Source organism: Salvelinus fontinalis, chromosome 16, assembly GCF_029448725.1.
Source record: "Salvelinus fontinalis isolate EN_2023a chromosome 16, ASM2944872v1, whole genome shotgun sequence".
Lineage (NCBI taxonomy): Eukaryota > Metazoa > Chordata > Actinopteri > Salmoniformes > Salmonidae > Salvelinus > Salvelinus fontinalis.
The window spans coordinates 37,122,680-37,129,617 of record NC_074680.1 but is presented as its reverse complement, the minus strand read 5'-3'; positions in this window follow the sequence as shown (position 1 = coordinate 37,129,617).

Here is a 6,938-nt window from a genome sequence, read left to right as displayed (position 1 = left end):
GATGACTCAGATGGCGCTGGGTAGACGGATGACTCAGATGGCGCTGGGTAGACGGATGACTCAGATGGCGCTGGGTAGACGGATGACTCAGATGGCGCTGGGTAGACGGATGACTCAGATGGCGCTGGGTAGACGGATGACTCAGATGGCGCTGGGTAGACGGATGACTCAGATGGCGCTGGGTAGACGGATGACTCAGATGGCGCTGGGTAGACGGATGACTCAGATGGCGCTGGGTAGACGGATGACTCAGATGGCGCTGGGTAGACGGATGACTCAGATGGCGCTGGGTAGACGGATGACTCAGATGGCGCTGGGTAGACGGATGACTCAGATGGCGCTGGGTAGACGGGCAGCTTTGGCCGGCTGAGGCGCACTTTAGGCCTGGTGCGTGGTGCCGGAACTGGTGGTACCGGGCTGGGGACACGCACCTGAAGGCTAGTGCGGGGAGAAGGAACAGGGCATACTGGACCCTGGATACCCACATTAGGCCTAGTGCGTGGTGCCGGAACTGGTGGTACCGGGCTGGGGACACACATCTCAGGGCTAGTGCGGGGAGCAGCAACAGGACACACTGGGCTCTCAAAGCGCACTATAGGCCTAGTGCGTGGTACCGGCACAGGTGGTACCGGGATGAGGACACGCACCTCAGGGCGAGTCCGGGGAGAAGCAACAATGCGAACAGGGCTCTGGAGACACCCTGGAATCCTGGGGCGTGGTGCCGGAACTGGTGGTACCGGGCTGGGGCGGAAAGGTGTTACAGGAGGTGTAGGACTAGGAATGCACACAGGAGGCCTGGTTCGTGGGACTGTCATTCCCAGACGGTTAGCACGCAACTCAGGACGAGCATGAAGAGCTGACTCAGGTAACATCACATCCCGCACACGCTCTGTCGGGTGGATGTTGTGCCTCACGCACCAACACAGCAGCTCCCTCTTTTCACTCTCCTCCAAACTCCTCAATAAATCCTTAACAGTCTCTGTATCCTTCCCATTGCTCACCTCCAGTATCTGCACAACGGGCTCTGGCTCCCTCCTTTCACGCTGCTTGGTCCTGAGTGGGTGGGTCATTCTGTCACGATCGACCAGGGGAGAGAGAGAGGACCAAGGCGCAGCATGTAAAAAATACATCTTCTCTTTATTTAGGAGAAAACGAACGAAGCAAAACAACAAATAGACGACCGTGAAGCTTGAACCAAACGAAATGCAAACATGCAACCTAGACACAGACACAGACCTAGACAATGACCCAACAAAAACATGATGCCTATGGCCGCCTAAAATATGGCTCCCAATCAGAGACAAATGAAAGACATCTGTCTCTAATTGAGAACCACTCAGGCAACCATAGACATACCTAGAACATTCACTCAACCATAGACATACCTAGAAACACTCACTCAACACAAACCCATACACTAAACCCAACACCCCCTTTTCCATATAACCACCCAAAACGAGACAAAACACAAACATTCCCCATGTCACACCCTGACCTAACTAAAATAATAAAGAAAACAAAGAATACTAAGGCCAGGGCGTGACAGCAACACGTGATTTACAACCAACATGGAGTTAATATGTCACATTATAATCCCTATTTTTTGTATTTTTTTTGTATTTAACCTTTGTTTATCTAAGCAAATCAGTTAAGAACAAATTCTTATTTTAAATGACGGCCTACCCCAGCCAAACCCTAACGACACTGGACCAATTGTGTTGCCTAGTGGTTAGAGCGTTGGGCCAGTAACTGGAAGGTTGCTGGTTCGAATTCCCGAGCTGACAAGGTAAAAATCTGTCGTTCCACCCCTGAACAAGGCAGTTAACCCACTATTCTCTGGGCGCTGAAGATGTGGATGTCGATTATGGCAGCCCCCCACACTTCTCTGATCCAGAGGGGTTGGATGATTAAATGTGGAAGACACATTTCAGTTGAATACATTCTGTTGGACAACTGACTAGGTATTCCCCTTCCCCTATGGGACTCTCATTCACAGCTGGTTGTGATACAGCCTGGAATTGAACCAGGGTCTGTAGTGATGCTGTGCCACTTGGGAGCCTTCACTACAAAAATATTAAATAACTAAAATGTTACTGAATTTTTCATGCCTCTGTATTCTTCAAAAATTACTCCTAAAGGAGGATACACGGGAGGAGGAGGAGGAGATGGCATCTGGATATTGTCTCTGTCATTGTACTGGACAGGAGAGAAAAACACTAAAGCAGAAAGACAGTCTTATTACAGATGTAGGATATTAATTTGATCGCCTTGTTGCAGGAGAGCCTTCCTGCAATGCAGGGCATTTAAAACTTGTACTGTATTTCAGATTTAAAAAGGCTTCTGAAATGTGTAATTTCCACATAGAAATTTCAGACTTCATTTTCCCTTATGAAAAATATATCAACCCTTACAAATATGTCCATTAATTATAATCCACATAATAATTCACATTTCCTGTTGCTGCAGGATTATTTTCCTTCTATAGAAAACTGGCTCAAATTAAGATCCATCTGAACCCTTCAGTGGCAAAGCAGCCAATCTCACATTCAGGAGAATGACAGGAAGTCCTAAGGACATGATAGAGATATATGCAATTCTAACTAACAGTAAAAGTGTGCCAGTGCCGACCTATAAACCGTAGTTAAGCGCAATAGGTTAAATGGAGGGGAGAGTGCATAGAGTGACAACAAGAGAAACTAGAGGGCAGTACACTGTGCCATATAGATGGAGCAGCAAGCCATATAGCAGCTTTGATCATGTAAGTGGTAATACATCCTCACAGTATTAGAAGCACTGCACCAGAATCAAATGCTAAACCATGCAAGTCCAGGCAGACGTTGGTTTCTTGTCTAGGTACATTTCCTATGGTGTATGGGCTGCTGTGTCTTAGAATCAAAACGGAGAGCAGTGATCATAGAAAACAGGAGACTCGTGAGACATAGTGGACATGGGGTAGTTTTATTCTCTCCTCTAAGAGGCTTTCATTCACTGTCTGTCTCTCAAAGGTATTGAGGTACCCAGGGAGACAGCCCAGTTCACTTCAGACTAGTACTTAAACACAGACACATCCAACATAGACACAATCTATACGGACTTAAGCCAGCACACTGCAGTGTGCATGCATCGCCATGAGAGCACAGATTAATAACATGCCTGCAGTGACGACATAGTAACTGAGTGAGCTGAGCCATGTTCTGATCCTGTTATGAGCTGCTAGGCCGGTACCTTACCCGGCCAGTTGACCTTATACTGCTTCATGTGCACGGTAGTCTGTAGTGTATGTTCATGTTTTAAATGTTTGTCAATTCTTAAGTATTTTGTCTGTAATGTCTTTTTCATTATGTGTAGGACCCCAGGAAGACTAGCTGTCGCCATTGGCGTAGGGTTCCTAATAAAAAATGTATTATTAATCTGCTCAATTGAATGCATAAAGGTAATTTTACAATGCTCACCTGGCCAATATACTGTATGGTCACAAATATACTTCTATGTCAAGTGTCCAAACAGCTTTGCAAATAAATGATAAATGAATGTAATATGTGAATGTGTTAATTGTTGCTGTTGTTGTTGTCGTTGATTGGTCAGCAGAGGAGCAGAAGGATTATTTAGAGTTAGAAGCAATGGGTGTAATTAGACGTGGACAGGTCAGGGGACAGGGCCAGGGGGTAAGGTACAAGGGCAGGGGGGCAGGGGACAGGGCAGGGTCTGGGACACCACAGGACACTACAGGCTTCAACAATGGATTGACTCTCCAGACAGGAAGCTACTTTAAAAGGTTGATCCCATGAGGTCAGCGGCAGAGGTGGAGAAACCAGAGGAATCTCTTTTAATGAAGTGTTGTCAATCAGTCCGGTGTCAGAGAGAGAGAGAGAGAGAGAGAGAGATAGAGAGAGGGAGGGGGGTGGGGGGGTGGGGGGTAGAGACAGAGTCCCTTTTGGACCAACAGTCTAATCCAGGCCACATAGCCCCATTTTACAGTAATGCAATGAGAAATGTTAACTAAAAGACTAAAACTTTGAAACAGGACGTAAAAATAGTATCAGTGTTTCAGACCCTATCATGAATGTTTACATTATACAAGCAGACTTAAAATCCCTCATTTGGAGACTTTGACGAGGAATGTAATTTACCATAGAAAGTTTACATACTTTAAAAAAAACATTGATGAGGGTGCTGTCTCAAGTAAATTGGTTTTACTATGGAGATATTATTAAATCCATTTTGATGTACAGCATTTGAATGAATTAGTTTCCCATTATGGGGTTGAAGTGAGAGATTGCAGCAATCTGTCTTCTTTGGCAAGGTCTTTACATTGGGTTGTAAGAAACAGCTCGACTAGAGAGAGAACCGTTGTAGCACTTTTCACAGCAGGTAGAAATATAATGCAGCTGATGATTAATTTTAATTAAACACATTTTGGAAAATTATATTGAATATCTGAACCCCTGGTGTTTTAATTACTTTATTGCCTCTCAGCTTTAACAGTAAAAAGCTTTGCATAGGATGTATTGGGAATATATCCTAAAAAACACAGCTGGAGAACCAAGGGGCTTCTTCGTTCATTTCTATCATTCATTTACTATTAGAATCACATACACACCAAGACAGAGACATTTGTCAATTGATACCACTGAATACTAATTTGCCACCAGACAAAAGAGTGTTAAACTCTCAGTTTATTGCTGACAGCCAACAGGTTACCATAGAACGCAGCTAGTGACATGACTGAGAAGGAGGAGGAGGAGGAGGAGGAGGAGGAGGAGGAGGAGGAGGAGGAGGAGGAGGAGGAGGAGGAGGCGGAGGAGGATTCAACATTATTGTTGCGTGTTGAAAACTAAACTCTGCTGAGAGCTCCCGCAGGAAATGTGATCATTTCTGTTTGTGATCATTCTGAGAGGTTAAGATGGATAACATTTGGATGCCTTGCTTCTTGTAGCTAGCTGGGTTGTACTGAACTATACTGTAGCTTAGGTTACACCTTGATGACAGGAGGCAGGACCAGCTGAGGGGAGAACCCCTCCACAACTTAATCATCAGACACTTTCTGAAAGTCCCATCTCAAGTGCAGTTGATAGGATGGAAAAAAGCCGGCACTTGAAGCATTTGAATATGGTCATCAAGCACTAATGGCCTGACAAATGTCAGCATCATTGGCTATGTGGAGAGACAAATAGCAGCTACAAAGCGCTTGGTCCTAAGCCTCTTGAATATCCTCCACCGAAACCAGACAATTCCAACAAGCCATTATCCCATCCCTTTGTGTAGCGGCTGGAGAGATCAGACAGTTCAATGGGAGGATTACCCCTACTTGAGCGGGGCTGAGAGAGATTCATTGATAAGTTCCTGTTGGGTTGTAGCAGGTGGGCTCAGCTATGCAGCAGGATTTTTGGAAGGACCACTGTGATGAGAGTTTGAGTGAGTTTGGTCTATAGCTATGGACGAGCAGAATCACTCATCCATAGAGATGCTAACACAAGCAATTTTAGAATATCCAATTAATTGCAAAGTATACTCAATACAAATAAACGATTTTGGCAACATTGAAGTAGTTATAGACATGCAGTATATTTATGATTAATCTTCATAGATAGGAATATGGGTATGGCCCACTAAGGAGTATGGATATGGCCGACTAAGGAGCATGGATATGGCCCACAAAAGGAGTATGGATATGGCTCACTAAAAAAGGAAATCACAGTAGCTGTAGAGGAGATAATTTGATATGGCTGGGGTGTCAGGATAGCTGATAGGGACAAGATGCTTCAGGCCAGGAGTAAAGTAGAGTGACAACAGGAAGCCCAGTGCTCCAAATATGGCCAGGAGAGGATGCTTGGATAATAAATCTCTGTCTGTATGTGTACCAAAACTGAATTATTTTGTGACTGTGTGTCACCAACAAGTAGACTATGTCAAAAGAGCAAATAAGCATTTTCCATAGGATTTTTTCACTTTGGCCCTTCTTCTAGCCAAAAGAAACAGATATTTTTTTTATTTTAATGTACATTATTAATAATACCATATCAACAGGAATGCTTTATTCATGATCAATAATGTATCAAGCTGAAATTACAGTGGATCACTGTGAGAGGTCATAAACACTGATCAAATAGCATGTTAAATAATTCATATTGTGAACATTCTGATAGATGCCGCGCCACTGGGCAAAATACATTTTCTACAGGCTTTTCTTGCAGTTGTAGCGTATTGGCTCAGATACACACATTGAAACGCCCAGCAATGGATGTTTAACCACAAGCCACTATAGTATGTCTACTGCGTCAGCTATTCTTACCCTCAAAAACCCAGAGACATCCTACGGGCAGTGCAGGCAGAGATTGGATGTATTGATCTGTCTGAACAGCCATCTTTAATAAATACTAGCCTACATTATGAGTGCAGGGTTCTGTTCTGACTACAGACATGTTAGCTAGCTGATGAGGGCTTGCTGTATGCCTCTCCTAATCGGTAATCAGAGCAAGTTTTCAGTGAAAGATAATCTGTGGCTCTTTGCATCCTCGCTCAGAGATGGAGATGCAGGCGTCTAGGCCAGGCAATCAGGATCAGGAGAACTACAGTGATTGCTCGGGTTGCACTTGTGAAATCAGGGGCTTGCATGGCCTCATTGGCCTGGGCCTGAAGGAGATGGTAAAGCCAGCCTCTCTTTAGGTTTTGCTTTTCAAGCAAATAGACTTACTGATTGGGCTGACTGTGTGAACCAATGGATATCTATGGGGTTTTCTATCCAGAGCTGGTCATATGAGTCTGACAGACTTTCATTGTATTTCATGAAAACAGTGACTGGAAGGACTGCAGTCAATGTTTTCTACAGTTGTAAAAAAAAAAAAAAGAAGAAAATACAATAAAGACTTTTATTTATTATTTTTAGAATTCAAAATAAAAATGAAAGGCAGAAATGTCATTATTTCCCCTGTTGTTAG